This window comes from Ambystoma mexicanum, chromosome 4p, assembly GCF_040938575.1.
Source record: "Ambystoma mexicanum isolate Mex_15411 chromosome 4p, UKY_AmexF1_1, whole genome shotgun sequence".
Taxonomy (NCBI): Eukaryota; Metazoa; Chordata; class Amphibia; order Caudata; family Ambystomatidae; genus Ambystoma; species Ambystoma mexicanum.
In genome coordinates, this window is record NC_090927.1 from 1261539342 (window position 1) to 1261556688 (window position 17347).

Sequence of the window (17347 nt, forward strand, 5' to 3'; positions counted from 1 at the left end):
AGGGTGCGCGGGAAGTTCCACACGCAATTTCATCAGGGTACGTGTATTTCAGGGGTGCGCGGGAAGTTCCACACGCGATTGGCCCAGTGCGAGCAGGGTACGTGTATTTCAGGGGTGCGCGGGAATTTCCACACGCGATTTCAGCAAGGTATGTGTATTTCAGGGGTGCACGGGAAGTTCCACACGCGATTTCATCAGGGTACGTGTATTGCAGGGGTGCGCGGGAAGTTCCACACGCGATTGGCCCAGTGCGAGCAGGGTACGTGTATTTCAGGGGTGCGCGGGAAGTTCCACACGCGATTTCAGCAAGGTATGTGTATTTCAGGGGTGCGCGGGAAGTTACACACGCGATTTCATCAGGGTACGTGTATTTCAGGGGTGCGCAGGAAGTTCCACACGCGATTTCATCAGGGTACGTGTATTTCAGGGGTGCGCGGGAATTTCCACACGCGATTTCAGCAGGGTACGTGTATTTCAGGGGTGCGCGGGAAGTTCCACACGCGATTTCATCAGGGTACGTGTATTTCAGGGGTGCGCGGGAAGTTCCACACGCGATTGGCCCAGTGCGAGCAGGGTACGTGTATTTCAGGGGTGCGCGGGAATTTCCACACGCGATTTCAGCAAGGTATGTGTATTTCAGGGGTGCGCGGGAAGTTCCACACGCGATTTCATCAGGGTACGTGTATTTCAGGGGTGCGCGGGAAGTTCCACACGCGATTGGCCCAGTGCGAGCAGGGTACGTGTATTTCAGGGGTGCGCAGAAATTTCCACACGCGATTTCAGCGAGGTATGTGTATTTCAGGGGTGCGCAGGAAGTTCCACACGCGATTTCATCAGGGTACGTGTATTGCAGGGGTGCGCGGGAAGTTCCACACACGATTTCAGCAGGGTATGTGTATTTCAGGGGTTCTGGGGAGTACCACACGTGAATTGGCCGTGTGGGCCCTCCCAGGTGTACGCTCCACAACCTCCACAGACCCTGCAGGCAGCCCACACCACGGGGGACTACCCTGCACCCATGCTCATGTCCCGCAGGCAGCCCATCCACCATGGGCATGCCCCCCAGCCAACCCACATGTCACCTTGCACTACTGATCAACAATGCATGTCTACCACCACCCCCACCCCCCTGCCACCATGGGCATCCTCCACCAGGCCCCCACTCATGTCTCCCACCACCCCCACCCCCCTGCCACCATGGGCAGCCTCCACCAGGCCCCCACTCATGTCTCCCACCACCCCCACCCCCCTGCCACCATGGGCAGCCTCCACCAGGCCCCCACTCATGTCTCCCACCACCCCCACCCCCCAGCCACCAGGGGCAGCCTCCACCAGGCCCCCACTCATGTCTCCCACCACCCCCACCCCCCAGCATCCAGGGTCACCCTCCACCAGGCCCCCACTCATGTCAACCACCACCCCCACCCCCCAGCCACCAGGGGCAGCCTCCAGCAGGCCCCCACTCATGTCTCCCACCACCCCCACCCCCCAGCAGTGCAGGGGCACCCTCCACCAGGCCCCCACTCATGTCCCCCTGCACCCCCACCCCCCAGCATCCAGGGTCACCCTCCACCAGGCCCACACTCATGTCTCCCACCACCCCCACCCCCCAGCCACCAGGGGCAGCCTCCAGCAGGCCCCCACTCATGTCTCCCACCACCCCCACCCCCCAGCAGTGCAGGGGCACCCTCCACCAGGCCCCCACTCATGTCTCCCACCACCCCCACACCCCAGCCACCAGGGGCAGCCTCCACCAGGCCCCCACTCATGTCCCCCTGCACCCCCACCCCCCTGCCACCATGGGCATCCTCCACCAGGCCCCCACTCATGTCTCCCACCACCCCCACCCCCCAGCAGTGCAGGGGCAGCCTCCAGCAGGCCCCCACTCATGTCTCCCACCACCCCCATCCCCCTGCAGTGCAGGGGCACCCTCCACCAGGCCCCCACTCAGGTCTCCCACCACCCCCACCCCCCAGCCACCAGGGGCAGCCTCCACCAGGCCCCCACTCATGTCTCCCACCACCCCCACCCCCCAGCACTGTGGGGCACCTGCCAGCAGGCCCCCACCCATGTCTCCCACCCCCCAGCCACCAGGGGCAGCCTCCACCAGGCCCCCACTCATGTCTCCCACCGCCCCCACCCCCCAGCCACCATGGGCAGCCCCCACCAGGTCCTCACAATCCCCAATCATGTGCGTAATGGTCAGCCTCCACAGCCAAAAAGCCCTACCAAGTAACCCATTCACCCACATGGAAATGGAAATCACATGTTACACCCCCAATGTTCATGAAGCTAATGAACCCATGTCCGTCACACACAATGGTTGCAATTGAATGGGAAAACACCCAACATGACATGCATGAAACCAATGAGATGATACCACACAGTGAAGTATGGGAACAAAATTGTATTGAAAAAAATAAAGAATGCTAAAGAAAGAAAACAAACTACAATGTGAATGAAAAAAAAAGCTGCATGTCCGTATAAAAACACAAAACTGCAAATCCGAATCCAAAAAAATTTTGTCCAAAGTCAAATGTAAAAAAATCTCCATGCAATAAAGAACTATGTACAAAACTACCAAGGGTCCATGAGCCCAACTGAACAAAGGAAACCTACTAAAAAACCTACCTAAAAATCAACTATATACAAAAAGTGGAGCAGTGTCCGTCGACTCCAAATCATAATAAGAAAGAAAGGAAACCTAAAACTAAAGAACTATATACAAAGGCGGCGGGCAAGTCCAGCGGCTCACTCCGTGGTGTCCCGGGCCAGGGCATCATCGAACTCCTGTTCGATGTCCCGGAGGCGGTCCAGTTCCATGGCCCCGAGGGTCCGCAGGGACGACGCCGTGTCCTCCTCCAACCCCCTGCGGATTGCCTCGAGGCACTCGGCCCGCCTCAGGGCCCTCCGCATGGAGTTCTCCGCCCTGACCATTGTGAGCCGCGCCTCTTCCACCCGCCGCCGCTCCGCACCTATGGCGTGGCCCAACCGCTGCCACACGGAAGACACTCTCTGTCCTGGGTCCCCCTGCCCTCCGGCCGATGCCTGCCCCTCCGATGTCGAAAGCCCCGAGCCTTCATGTCTCCCACCATGTTGCTGCTGCTCTGCCTCTGCCGGTGCACTGCCTCCTGCTGCCTGCACATCCTCCGCCGGCTGGGGTGCAGTTGTTGATGTGGCCACCCCTGCTGGACCTCCGACTCCCGACTGTGGCAGGGATGCCTCCTCCACCAGCCTGGCCGCACCGTCAGAGGCAGCTCCACAGGGCACCCAGGTGACTGATGGGTGGGAAGATGGCACAGAGGACGACTGGCGCGTAGGGGGTCCAGTTGAGGAGGGGGTCGAAGCAAGCCCCATCAGACAGCGGAATCCGGCCTGGGTGACCTGTCCCAGCAGGCTGACGTGGTCAACGAGCCATTCGAGATGACGTGCAGTCTCTCCATGAAAAGACTGCAGGTCACCTCGCATGGCCCGTTGACGCAACGCCTTACCAGCCAGGACAGGCTCAACCCGGACCTGGATGGCCACGTCCGCAGGCAGAGGAAGGCCAGTTGACGTCAGCTCATCCCCTGCCTGAAAACGGGTCTGGACGTAGGCATCCCTGCTGGTGCAAGATGATGCAGGGACAGGATCGGGGACAGGATTGCACACAGGCACCTCTGCGGCCGCCTGTGCTGCCTCCTGTCCCTGGTCCTGCACTGCACCACTAGCACCAGTGGGATCCCCACCTCCAGACCCCGTCTCTGGTGCTTGCACGGACTCCTCCTCCACCAAACCCCCCACCAACCTGGCAACCTGGATGACTCCGTGCCATCTTCCCCTGTTGGGCCCTGTGGGGTCCCAGCTGCCCCTTCTGCTGCCGAGGAGTCCAACTGCAACCTCCGCCTCTTGGACCTCCCCCCGGCAGCTGCGGCCTGGGACACGGCACCGGACTCCTCACTCCCCGACGAGATGACAACACAGGAGGGGAGCTGGGCCTTGCGTCTCGGGCTGGCGGTCGGATCCCCGCCGCTGTGCTCCACAGCACCTTCTCCGCCCTCTTCATCAGTTGACGCTGCAGACAGGGAGAAACAAAACACAGGCATCAGGGCACTGTACAATGGACACATACACGCATGACAGTTGCACATGAGTGGCATTGGCAAACCTCAGACATGTCATCACAATCCCCAACACACATGTCATTGCAACTCGCACACATGAGCCATACCACAGCCATATCGCAACTGCCACCACCATCCATACACATATAACAGCATGAGCAGCCAAAGGGGAGCCAGACATCACATGCAACACAGGAAGTGCACCACACATGTACACACACCACCACACTTGCATGCATGTCTACACCTCGGCCAAGTGTCGCACTGTTCAGACGGGCATCCATGTCACATCTGCCAATCAGGCTTCCACAAACCGCTGTCACATGCATCCATGTTGCATCACTGTTGCACCCTTGTCAAATACACACACATGCACATGTACACAGTGCTCATACATGCAGCCGAAAACAACATACATGCCTGACATCACGGACATGTCTACTTACATACACATTCATCCAAACATGTGTGCACGCACAACTGCATTTGCCATGCAAGCCCACACACACAAGCACCATCCATGTCTCACACATTACAGCCCTCGCATGTGTCAGCCCCACGGCCCTGTACACCCCCACCCATACTCGACCCCATACAAACAGATGTGCAACCGGCACAATACCGAATAATCACCACACGCACTGCTCACAATCAGGATGCATGTACACTCACCGCTCGACTCCAGACGGGTCTGCTTCTCTAGGACCTGGACGTGGAGCGCTGGGGATATGCGTTCCAGGACCCCCATCTGTTCTTCCGACAAGTGGCCCCGGCGCCCCTTGGCATCCGCTGCCTTCAAGAGGCACCGGGCCTTGTTCAGGGTCCTGGACCTGAAGTCCTCCCAGCGCTTCCTGACATGTTGTAAGTCCCGGACTGCCACCCACTCCGCGTTGATGGCAGTCACGATGTCAGTCCAGATCCGAGTCCGTCCTTCCTTGTCGGCGTGGGAACTTCCGAAGAGGGCATCATACTGCCCCAGGACTTGCTCCACCAGGACACCAACTTCGGTGGCACTGAAGCTGGTGCCCCTCTGCCTCTCTGGCCGGGGGTTGTCAGTGGTCACAGATGGTGTTTGCCCCGACATGACAACCCCAGAGGCAGGAGTGGGTGGGCAACTGGGTCCTGGGGCTGGGCTGTGGCGCGATGGAATTCCAGTCGGGAGTCTTCGGTTCCAGCAGGGGTGGTCACAGCAACAGCACCCCTGGCTGATGTGCAGGCAGCAAATGGCAGTGCACGTGGGCAGCAGGCAGTCAGGCAGCAGCAGATGGCAGGTGGGAGCGTGCTCGGGGCTCTGGGGGGCAGTAGTTCGGTCTTCTGGGCAGGAGCGTGGTCTTCCGTGTGCTTACGCGTGGCCAGCTTGGTACGGAGTGATTTGGCACGTGGAAATCCTGCACGTCAGCGTGAAAACCGAGGAAAGGCCCTTAGCGCGTAAGCGCGTCAGCACGCATACGTGATTCTATTGGACCAAAGGCCCTCAGCGCGTAAGCGCGTCTGTGACGTTTCCCACACAGCACGTGATGACAGAGCACACGTGGAAAGACTGCACGTCAGAGTCTCATCGCGTGTAATTGGACAGCACGGCAGAGTCTCATCGCGTGTAATTGGACAGCACGTCAGGGTGTCATCGCGTGTAATTGGACAAAAGTGCGCGTACACGCGATTGGCCTATGTACGTGTATATCAGGTGTGCGCGTACACTTACACACGCAAGTACGTCAGCGCACCTGTATCCCGGTGTGCGCGGGAATTTCCACACGCTATTGGACTGGGTACTGGATTTCAGAGGTGCGCGGGTCACACGCTCGCCTACAACACGCGCAACGCATTAATTTGCGCGCTAACAAAATAACAAGCTCAGACCCAGGATGAACATACCGTTCCTAGCAGCAGTGAGCGTGGCCTACCAAAGGAGGAGGAGGAGGATAGTCAGGGCCAGAATATTCACACCCAGAACCAGCCTTTTCGGGATGCCTGATGACCAGGTGCATGGGAGGTACAGGTTTCCACCACACATCATACTGGACCTGGTGAGTGAGTGGGAGGATGACCTCACATCACCCACCCTGTGCTCCCAAGCACTCAGCCCCCTGGAGAAGGTCCTCTATGTACTGCACTTCTTAGCCACTGGATCATTTCAGCGGACAAGTGCCATTGTGGGTGGTGTATCACAGGCCACCCAGTCACGCTGCCTACACCAGGTCTTGAACATCATCACTGCACGCCCATCAGTCCGCAGGCACATATACCTGCCCAGAACCCCTGCAGAAAGGCATGCTGCCGCCCTGGATTTTTACGCTGTGGCACGATTCCCCAAAGTGCTAGGTGCCATCGACTGCACCCATGTGGCTCTACGTCCCCCCAGGGCATCTGAGCACATCTATAGGAACCGCAAGCACTGGCATTCCATCAACGTGCAGGTAGTATGTAATGCCAAGGGAATCATCACCTCAGTATATGCCAACTATCCCGGGTCAACCCACGACAGCTTCATTCACCGAATGTCCACCCTAAGCCGGGACCTAGAAGCTGGCCGGCATGGCGGTACATGGCTGCTTGGTGAGTATGAATGCCACTGCACATGCATGCATGTCAGATACTGAGCAAGGTCACAACCCCACCAATGATACCAATCACCACCTCCACAGGGGACAGTGCCTACCCTCTCAGCCCCCACATGATGACGCCAATTCGGAACCCCACCATGCCACCCCAGGTAAGATATAACGCAGCCCACATTACAACCCAGGGCATAGTGGAGCGCACATTCGGAGTGCTGAAGTCACGCTTTCGCTCCCTTGACCGTTCTGGCGGGCAGCTGTTGTACGCTCCCCCAGTAGTGTGCAGGATCATAGTGGCAGCATGTGTCCTGCACAACGTTGCAACACGCCGGGGCCTGGCCGTGGACATGGTGGTGCCCCCCATCCCCAACCACATGCACAGCCGCTGCGCATGGGAGGGGAAAGGGCACGGGGGGAGGCAGCCCGTACACAGCTAGTGGCTAATTACTTCACACAGAAATCACACCCCTGTGGAGTGCACACTGCCCTGGCACATTCCATCTGACAATCAATGATGACTCAACCTGACACTGATCCTGAATGTCTGGAGAAAGAACTGTGAAAACCATATCAGCCTGAGATTGTTCACCTGGAAGTGTCACAATGTGTGCATCCCTACCCACACAGACACCACCAATGCAGTTTTGTGAAGTTACACATTCAAGCAGCTAAAATGAATACCCACTTGCAAAATGCAACAAGAGGACAGTGCCATGTCAGCCAACCCAACCCCAGCACCGCCACATGACACACCGTGCCATGTCATGCTATTTGCAGGTAAACAAAGTAATCCCCACAACATGACACTAGTGTCACAATGTACAGTGTCCCTATTAGAAACTTGCAACACCTGAAATGCTCACAGTAATGGCGGACCAACAACAAACTTGAGCACGTACTACCATTAAGATGACATAACTAATGTTAAATATTAGTAGTCTCACCACCTGGAAATGCCTGCACTCCCACCACTACCAACTGTGCAGTGTTGGCGCCATGTAGAGTTGTAGCTGCACTGCTGCCAACATGGACCACATCTCCAGACTAGAGGTCCTTGTGTAGACATGAGGAAGGGACCTGCAAATTGGGAGGTAGACACAGAAGATGAGTTACACATCAATGCAACATGCAGTGTACAACACAACAGCAATATGCACTAGGAATGTATACACAGTATTGACTACAGACTGCCCACACAGCTCATGGGAGTCCAACGTCACTGTGTAATTCACTGTCACTTGGGCACACCCTTTGCAAGCCCATGGAAATGGGAAGCAGGAGGGGTGTGTGTGACTCAAACCCAAGCATCTGAACCAAATACATTACAAGCCTGCATGTGCCCAGCCACAATGCAGCGTATGCCCACAGGAACCACGGAAGCCAACAAATCGTCCCAAAATAATTGGGAATAAAATAAATTAAAAAAAAATAAAAAATGGCCATTGAAGGGCCCGGGGGGGTTGGGGAGGCCACCCAGGAGGTCCGAGGACAGGATGCACACCAGAACCCACCTGCGTGGATCCTGGGGAAAAAAAACACCTCCATGGGCTCATGGCCCACACGGCTACCCTATTGTGGGAGTATCACTGCTGTCGCTATTATCACCCTGTGCAGCTGCATCCGGAGGTGGTTGCACTATGGGAGGCAGCCCACGCAAGGCCCTAGTCTGCTCCTCCATGGCTGCAAGCATGCGGGTGTGATAGGTCTGGTTCTGGAGGATGAGTGTGCGGAGGTCCCCATGCAACAACTCACGGGATGCCCGGACCTCCGCCCTCGTTGCCTGCATCTCAGCTGAGAGCGTACGGGTGAGACGCTCCAGCTGCTGTTCTGTCCTTTGGTGTGTTGAAGCCTCAAGCTCAACAAGAGTCGTCCTGAGGTGAAGGAGCTCCTGCCTCAGGGCTTCCCTGTGGCCCTGGGATTCAATGGAGATGGCCTCCTGCAGAGTCGCCAATGCCGCCCGCCTGTCCCTGTTGGACCCCAACATGTCCTCCCTGTGTGACTGGCAGATGGAGTCGGTTGCCTGCTCTAGTCGCTCCATCAGCCTTTCAGGGGGGACAATGGAAGTGGCCACCCTATCCATGGCCTGAGCCATCATCTCGGATGATGCTGCCTGTTGGGTTGCCATACCGTAAATGGATTGCTCCCATGCGGTATTGCCAGGTGGCGTACGGCCACCACGTCGGCGGGCACCACACCTGTCTGGGGCAAGGCAAACTGCGCCTTGCTGTGCCGGCACTGCCTGAGGCTGCAGGACTGCATTCCCCCTCTGATCTGCTGGCCCAGGAACAGGATCAGATGTTGCAGAGTGTGACCCTGCATCCGTAACCACCAAAGGCGTAGCTGCCAACACTGACATCCCCATTGAGGGTTCTGACCCTGGTGCAGGTGGGTGAGACAGAACAGAATCCCTCCCTGGAACACTCACCTGCGACGGCATGTAGGTCTCATCCGAATCAACACCTGAGTACAGCTCGGGGGAGGTGCAGCCAGAGACACCCCTTGAGAGCAGGACCTGCAGCACTTGTGGGTTCTCACCCACCACCACACCACGTCCCTTACTGGTGGTTGGTCGGCCCTCGGAACCCTCCTGGGTCTGCACCATCTCCACAACCCCAGCAGTATCAGGTGCGTCTTCCCCTGCAAAGACATAAAAACAAAGAAATGGAAACAGGCATTAGCACCATGGCACACAATGAGGGCTGAGAAGCAAGAGAACCAGTACTTGTTTGACACATGTCCCACATGACTAAAACCCTCCCATGCATGCACCCTCACTGCGTATGAAGGGCAGGCAAATGGCACACACTGATGACACCAAGATGGAAGATGAACACATTTTCTGCATGCTGCCTGGCAGTGGCATCACACATTGGCCTGTGATTGGCAGGCGAAACACACATGCCATCACACAGATGGCATGTACCATTGCTATTGAGTGAAGATGGAGAAGAGGGCAGCACCTATTCATTCAGTCCAGTTCCCGCATGTAATAGCTTTTCTAATTCAAACAGGTCAGATTCTTCACCTGGAGCTGCCAGTCCGAAATGGTGCAATTGCACAGGGACATGTTTGAACAAATGATATCCAGGTAACAAAGTCACTCCACTTTACCATAGCCATGTCAGACATGTGACTAGAGGACTGCGACATGCCTAGTAAAAGTGGTGGAATGCAAACAATCTGACTAAATGAACAGTGAAAAATTAAGCAACAATGTTGTGGCAAGGTGACACTTCAAGGGCAACTGGCGTGCTGTTGGGCTAGATGTCTACTGTTGGCAGAAGGGATACTGCTATGGCCAAATGCAGCTGCGCAGGATGTATTGCATGAAGCACATGGCAGACCCATACGACTCAGGCGCACACACTCTCACCTGTCACACAAACAGAAGCCCTCACACACACCATGCACATGGATGACGCACACATGCATGTGCACTCACCGGACAATGCCTCGTAATCAGCCAAATCTCCCACGCCTTGGATCTGTTCCTCCGTGACGTAGGTCCCAGCGACTGACTCATGTGGAGTGAGTTCCATGTCTACTACTGGAGACCCACCTCCAGTCACTAGAGTTGCGGCATGACTTGAGGCCAGCTTACTCTTTGCCCTGCGCTTTAGGTCATTCCAGCGCTTATAGCAATCATTGGCTGTGCGCCTCACGATTCCAAGGGCACTTACGATGTCCGCAACGGTCTGCCAGTGTGCCTGGCGTTGTGCAGGTGTGGTCTTGGATCCTGCAACAATGACCATCTCGTTGTCATGTACGGACACATACTCGACAAGTGCATTCAGTTCGTCATCCGTGAAGCTGGGCTTCCTGGACGGGCCGGACTGTGTAGCCGTGTCTGGGGCATCAGCCTGTGCCGGACGAGCACTCTTCCTCTTCCGCTTGGAAGGTGGTGGTGATCCTGAGTGTCCTGCGCCGCTCTGGACACTAGGGGCAGGAGCCCTGGTGGATTCTGCATCAGGAGTGTGGGATTGCACACTCAGCATGGGAGTTGGTGCAGGCATTGGCTCTAGTGTGATGGTGTCAGGGGGAATGTCAGCAGCATGGACTAGGACCGACACTGTCCGGGCTGGGTGTGTGAGGGCTGGGGTGGATGGAGCCGCAGCTGCCCCTGCAGCCTCTCCGCCCTGCCTACTTGGTGCAGCAGATGACCTTGCTGCCCCAGATGCACGTGGCATGGTGACATCAACGTGCACCAGCGCACGTGTCATAGGCCTGCTGACCTGGAAGTCTGCCATTGAGTCTGCCAGGTCTGGTGCCACAATGGGCTGGTCCAACACGGGCTGAGCATGGATGGTGTCAGCCACATCAGCCTCAACGGGAGGGGGGGTGGGGTGATTATGGGTGCCCTTGACTGGTCCTCCACACATGGGGGGACAGGCTCACCCTGCAAGTAACGACCACGTCCCCTACCGGATCCACCACGGCCACCACTTGTGGCTCTTCCACCTTTGCCACCCTTACGGAATCCTCGCCTCCCAGCCATGGCACTGATGTTAATGTGCGTATGGGAGTGGCTGTAAAATATTGTCCTGGGCAATTGGGGGTCAAAGGGGTTCGGTACCAGATGGTAATTGTACCCTAGTGCTCTTGCAAGGCTGATTGTAACCCCTGGGGAAAGATGACGGGTCACGCTATGCACAGGAGCCCCAAAAAAGGGAGATGACGTGCACGCAACCCCTCCTAGACCACGTGTGCAGAAAGAAAAACCTGCACTACGCTGTGGCACCCAGTAACACAAGAATGAACGTATGCGTGTCACACACGGCCTAGAATGACCTCTGAAGGGGTAGGCTACACACGGGGCAAGCACAGATGTTAGATACGTGCGTGACTCACCGTCTGCCAGGTAAAAGAGCGTGAAAAAGGAGCGCGTTTGGTTGGCAACACCCCCGCCAAAAGAAGATTTGTACGCTGTCTGAGGAGACAGGACAACAGTAGAAGGGAACACTGTTTGAGGGAACAGGCCCAGGTAAACCAGTAAAAGAGAAAAAAGAGAAAAAGCTGTCAGAGGTAACAGGGAATACGAATTTGAAACGCCGTGAAGTAAATCGCGTGTGAAACGACAAGAAGTACAGAATTCACCCACTCGCTCTCCACGAAAAGCACGTACAAGGAAATGGTGTTCTACGCGTACCTTTTATACAGGCCCACACGTCCAGCGTCACTTACGCGGCGTGTACGCGCTAGGGCCATTTCCACCAATTACACGCTTTGTCACTTATGCGTGTAGGGCCATTTCCACCAATTACACGCTTTGTCACTTATGGTGTAGGGCCATTTCCACCAATTACACGCTTTGTCACTTCTGCGTGTAGGGCCATTTCCACCAATTACACGCTTTGTCACTTCTGCGTGTAGGGCCATTTCCACCAATCACACGCGATGACACTCTGACGTGCAGTCTTTCCACGTGTGCTCTGTCATCACATGCTGTGTGGGAAACACCCGTGCGGGTCACGTCACAGACGCGCTTACGCGCTGAGGGCCTTTGGTCCAATAGATTCGCGTATGCGTGCTGACGCGCTTACGCGCTAAGGGCCTTTCCTCGGTTTGCACGCTGACGTGCAGGATTTTCACGTGCCAAATCACTCCGTACCAAGCTGGCCACGCGTAAGCACACGGAAGACCACGCTCCTGCCCAGAAGGCCGAACTACTGCCCCCCAGAGCCCCGAGCACACTCCCGCCTGCCATCTGCTGCTGCCTGACTGCCTGCTGCCCACGTGCACTGCCATTTGCTGCCTGCACATCAGCCAGGGGTGCTGTTGCTGTGACCACCCCTGCTGGAACCGAAGACTCCCGACTGGAATTCCATCGCTCCACAGCCCAGCCCCAGGACCCAGTTGCCCACCCACTCCTGCCTCTGGGGTTGTCATGTCGGGGCAAACACCATCTGTGACCACTGACAACCCCCGGCCAGAGAGGCAGAGGGGCACCAGCTTCAGTGCCACCGAAGTTGGTGTCCTGGTGGAGCAAGTCCTGGGGCAGTATGATGCCCTCTTCGGAAGTTCCCGCGCCGACAAGGAAGGACGGACTCGGATCTGGACTGACATCGTGACTGCCATCAACGCGGAGGGGGTGGCAGTCCGGGACTTACAACATGTCAGGAAGCGCTGGGAGGACTTCAGGTCCAGGACCCTGAACAAGGTCCGGCGCCTCTTGAAGGCAGCGGATGCCAGGGGGCGCCGGGGCCACTTGTCGGAAGAACAGATGGGGGTCCTGGAACGCATATCCCCAGCGCTCCACATCCAGGTCCTAGAGAAGCAGACCCGTCTGGAGTCGAGGGGTGAGTGTACATGCATCCTGATTGTGAGCAGTGCGTGTGGTGATTATTCGGTATTGTGCCGGTTGCACATCTGTTTGTATGGGGTCGAGTATGGGTGGGGGTGTACAGGACCGTGGGGCTGACACATGCGAGGGCTGTAATGTGTGAGACATGGATGGTGCTTGTGTGTGTGGGCTTGCATGGCAAATGCAGTTGTGCTTGCACACATGTTTGGATGAATGTGTATGTAAGTAGACATGTCCGTGATGTCAGGCATGTATGTTGTTTTCGGCTGCATGTATGAGCACTGTGTACATGTGCATGTGTGTGTATTTGACAAGGGTGCAACAGTGATGCAACATGGATGCATGTGACAGCGGTATGTGGAAGCCTGATTGGCAGATGTGACATGGATGCCCGTCTGAACAGTGCGACACTTGGCAGAGGTGTAGACATGCATGCAAGTGTGGTGGTGTGTGTACATGTGTGGTGCACTTCCTGTGTTGCATGTGATGTCTGGCTCCCCTTTGGCTGCTCATACTGTTGTATGTGTATGGATGGTGGTGGCAGTTGCGATATGGCTGTGGTATGGCTCATGTGTGCGAGTTGCAATGACATGTGTGTTGGGGATTGTGATGACATGTCTGAGGTTTGCCAATGCCACTCACGTGCAACTGTCATGCGTGTATGTGTCCATTGTACAGTGCCCTGATGCCTGTGTTTTGTTTCTCCCTGTCTGCAGCGTCAACTGATGAAGAGGGCGGAGAAGGTGCTGTGGAGCACAGCGGCGGGGATCCGACCGCCAGCCGGAGACGCAAGGCCCGGCTCCCCTCCCGTGTTGTCATCTCGTCGGGGAGTGAGGAGTCCGGTGCCGCGTCCCAGGCCGCAGCTGCCGGGGGGAGGTCCAAGAGGCGGAGGTTGCAGTTGGACTCCTCGGCAGCAGAAGGGGCAGCTGGGACCCCACAGGGCCCAACAGGGGAAGATGGCACGGAGTCATCCAGGTTGGTGGGGTGTTTGGTGGAGGAGGAGGCCGTGCAAGCACCAGAGACGGGGTCTGGAGGTGGGGATCCCACTGGTGCTAGTGGTGCAGTGCACGACCAGGGACAGGAGGCAGCACAGGCGGCCGCGGAGGTGCCTGTGTGCAATCCTGTCCCCGATCCTGTCCCTGCATCATCTTGCACCAGCAGGGATGCCTACGTCCAGACCTGTTTTCAGGCAGGGGATGAGCTGACGTCAACTGGCCTTCCTCTGCCTGCGGACGTGGCCATCCAGGTCCGGGTTGAGCCTGTCCTGTCTGGTGTGGCGTTGCGTCAACGGGCCATGCGAGGTGACCTGCAGTCTTTTCATGGAGAGACTGCACGTCATCTCGAATGGCTCGTTGACCACGTCAGCCTGCTGGGACAGGTCACCCAGGCCGGATTCCTCCGTCTGATGGGGCTTGCTCCGACCCCCTCCTCAACTGGATCCCCTACGCGCCAGTCGTCCTCTGTGCCATCTTCCCACCCATCAGTCACCTGGGTGCCCTGTGGAGCTGCCTCTGACGGTGCGGCCAGGCTGGTGGAGGAGGCATCCCTGCCACAGTCGGGAGTCGGAGGTCCAGCAGGGGTGGCCACATTAACAACTGCACCCCAGCCGGCGGAGGATGTGCAGGCAGCAGGAGGCAGTGCACGGGCAGAGGCAGAGCAGCAGCAGCAACATGGTGGGAGACATGAAGGCTCGGGGCTTTCGACATCGGAGGGGCAGGCATCGGCCGGAGGGCAGGGGGACCCAGGACAGAGAGTGTCTTCCGTGTGGCAGCGGTTGGGCCACGCCATAGGTGCAGCGGCGGGCGGAAGAGGCGCGGCTCACAATGGTCAGGGCGGAGAACTCCATGCGGAGGGCCCTGAGGCGGGCCGAGTGCCTCGAGGCAATCCGCAGGGGGTTGGAGGAGGACACAGCGTCGTCCCTGCGGACCCTCGGGCCATGGAACTGGGCCGCCTCCGGGACATCGAACAGGAGTTCGATGATGCCCTGGCCCGGGACACCACGGAGTGAGCCGCTGGACTTGCCCCGCCGCCTTTGTATATAGTTCTTTAGTTTTAGGTTTCCTTTCTTTCTTATTATGATTTGGAGTCGACGGACACTGCTCCACTTTTTGTATATAGTTGATTTTTAGGTAGGTTTTTTAGTAGGTTTCCTTTGTTCAGTTGGGCTCATGGACCCTTGGTAGTTTTTTACATAGTTCTTTATTGCATGGAGATTTTTTTACATTGGACTTTGGCCAAATTTTTTTTGGATTCTGATTTGCAGTTTTGTGTTTTTATACGGACATGCAGCTTTTTTTTCTCATTCACATTGTAGTTTGTTTTCTTTCTTTAGCATTCTTTATTTTTTCCAATACAATTTTGTTTCCATACTTCACTGTGTGGTATCATCTCATTGGTTTCATGCATGTCATGTTGGGTGTTTTCCCATTCAATTGCAACCATTGTGTGTGACGGACATGGGTTCATTAGCTTCATGAACATTGGGGGTGTAACATGTGATTTCCAATTCCATGTGGGTGAATGGGTTACTTGGTAGGGCTTTTTGGCTGTGGAGGCTGACCATTACGCACATGATTGGGGATTGTGAGGACCTGGTGGGGGCTGCCCATGGTGGCAGGCGGGTGGGGGCGGTGCTAGACATGGGTGGGGGCCTGGTGGTGGGTGCCCCTGCACTGCTGGGGGGTGGGGGTGGTGGGAGACGGGGGGGGGCCTGGTGGAGGCTGCCCCTGCAGTGCTGGGGGGTGGGGGGTGGGGAACATGAGTTGGACATGGGTGGGGGGCTGCTGGCAGGTGCCCCACAGTGCTGGGAGGTGAGGGTGGTGGGGAACATGAGTTGGACATGGGGGGGGCCTGGTGGAGGCTGCCCCTGCACTGCTGGGGGGTGGGGGTGGTGTGAGACGTGGGTGTGGGCCTGGTGGATGCTGCCCCTGGTGGCTGGGGGGTGGGGGTGCAGGGGGACATGAGTGGGGGCCTGGTGGAGGGTGGCCATGGTGGCAGGGGTGTGGGGGTGGTGGGAGACATGAGTGGGGGCCTGGTGGAGGGTGACCCTGGATGCTGGGGGGTGGGGGTGGTGGGAGACATGAGTGGGTGCCTGGTGGAGGCTGCCCCTGCACTGCTGGGGGGTGGGGGTGGTGGGAGACATGGGTGGGGGCCTGGTGGAGGCTGCCCCTGGTGGCTGGGGGGTGGGGGTGGTGGGAGACATGAGTGGGGGCCTGGTGGAGGGTGACCCTGGATTCTGGGGGGTGGGGGTGCAGGGGGACATGAGTGGGGGCCTGGTGGAAGGTGGCCATGGTGGCAGGGGGTGGGGGTGGTGGGAGACATGAGTGGGGGCCTGGTGGAGGGTGACCCTGGATGCTGGGGGGTGGGGGTGGTGGGAGACATGTGTGGGGACCTGGTGGGGGCTGCCCCTGGTGGCTGGGGGGTGGGGGTGGTGGGAGACATGAGTTGGGGCCTGGTGGAGGCTGCCCCTGCACTGCTGGGGGGTGGGGGTGGTGGGAGACATGAGTGGGGGCCTGCTGTAGGCTGTCCCTGCACTGCTGGGGGGTGGGGGTGGTGGGAGACATGAGTGGGGGCCTGCTGGAGGCTGCCCATGGTGGCAGGGGGGTGGGGGTGGTGGGAGACATGAGTGGGTGCCCGGTGGAGGCTGCCCCTGCACTGCTGGGGGGTGGGGGTGGTGGGAGACATGGGTGGGGGCCTGGTAGAGGCTGCCCCTGGTGGCTGGGGGGTGGGGGTGGTGGGAGACATGAGTGGGGGCCTGGTGGAGGGTGCCCCTGCACTGCTGGGGGGTGGGGTGGTGGGAGACATGAGTGGGGGCCTGGTGGAGGGTGACCCTGGATGCTGGGGGGTGGGGGTGCAGGGGGACATGAGTGGGGGCCTGGTGGAGGATGGCCATGGTGGCAGGGGGTGGGGGTGGTGGGAGACATGAGTGGGGGCCTGGTGGAGGGTGGCCCTGGATGCTGGGGGGTGGGGGTGGTGGGAGACATGAGTGGGTGCCTGGTGGAGGCTGCCCCTGCACTGCTGGGGGGTCGGAGACATGGGTGGGGCCTGGTGGAGGCTACCCCTGGTGGCTGGGGGGTGGGGGTGGTGGGAGACATGAGTGGGGGCTTGGTGGAGGGTGCCCCTGCACTGCTGGGGGGTGGGGGTGGTGGGAGACATGGGTGGGGGCCTGGTGGAGGCTGCCCCTGGTGGCTGGGGGGTGGGGGTGGTGGGAGACATGAGTGGGTGCCTGGTGGAGGGTGACCCTGGATGCTGGGGGGTGGGGGTGCAGGGGGACATGAGTGGGGGCCTGGTGGAGGGTGGCCATGGTGGCAGGGGGGTGGGGGTGGTGGGAGACATGAGTGGGGGCCTGGTGGAGGCTGCCCCTGCACTGCTGGGGGGTGGGGGTG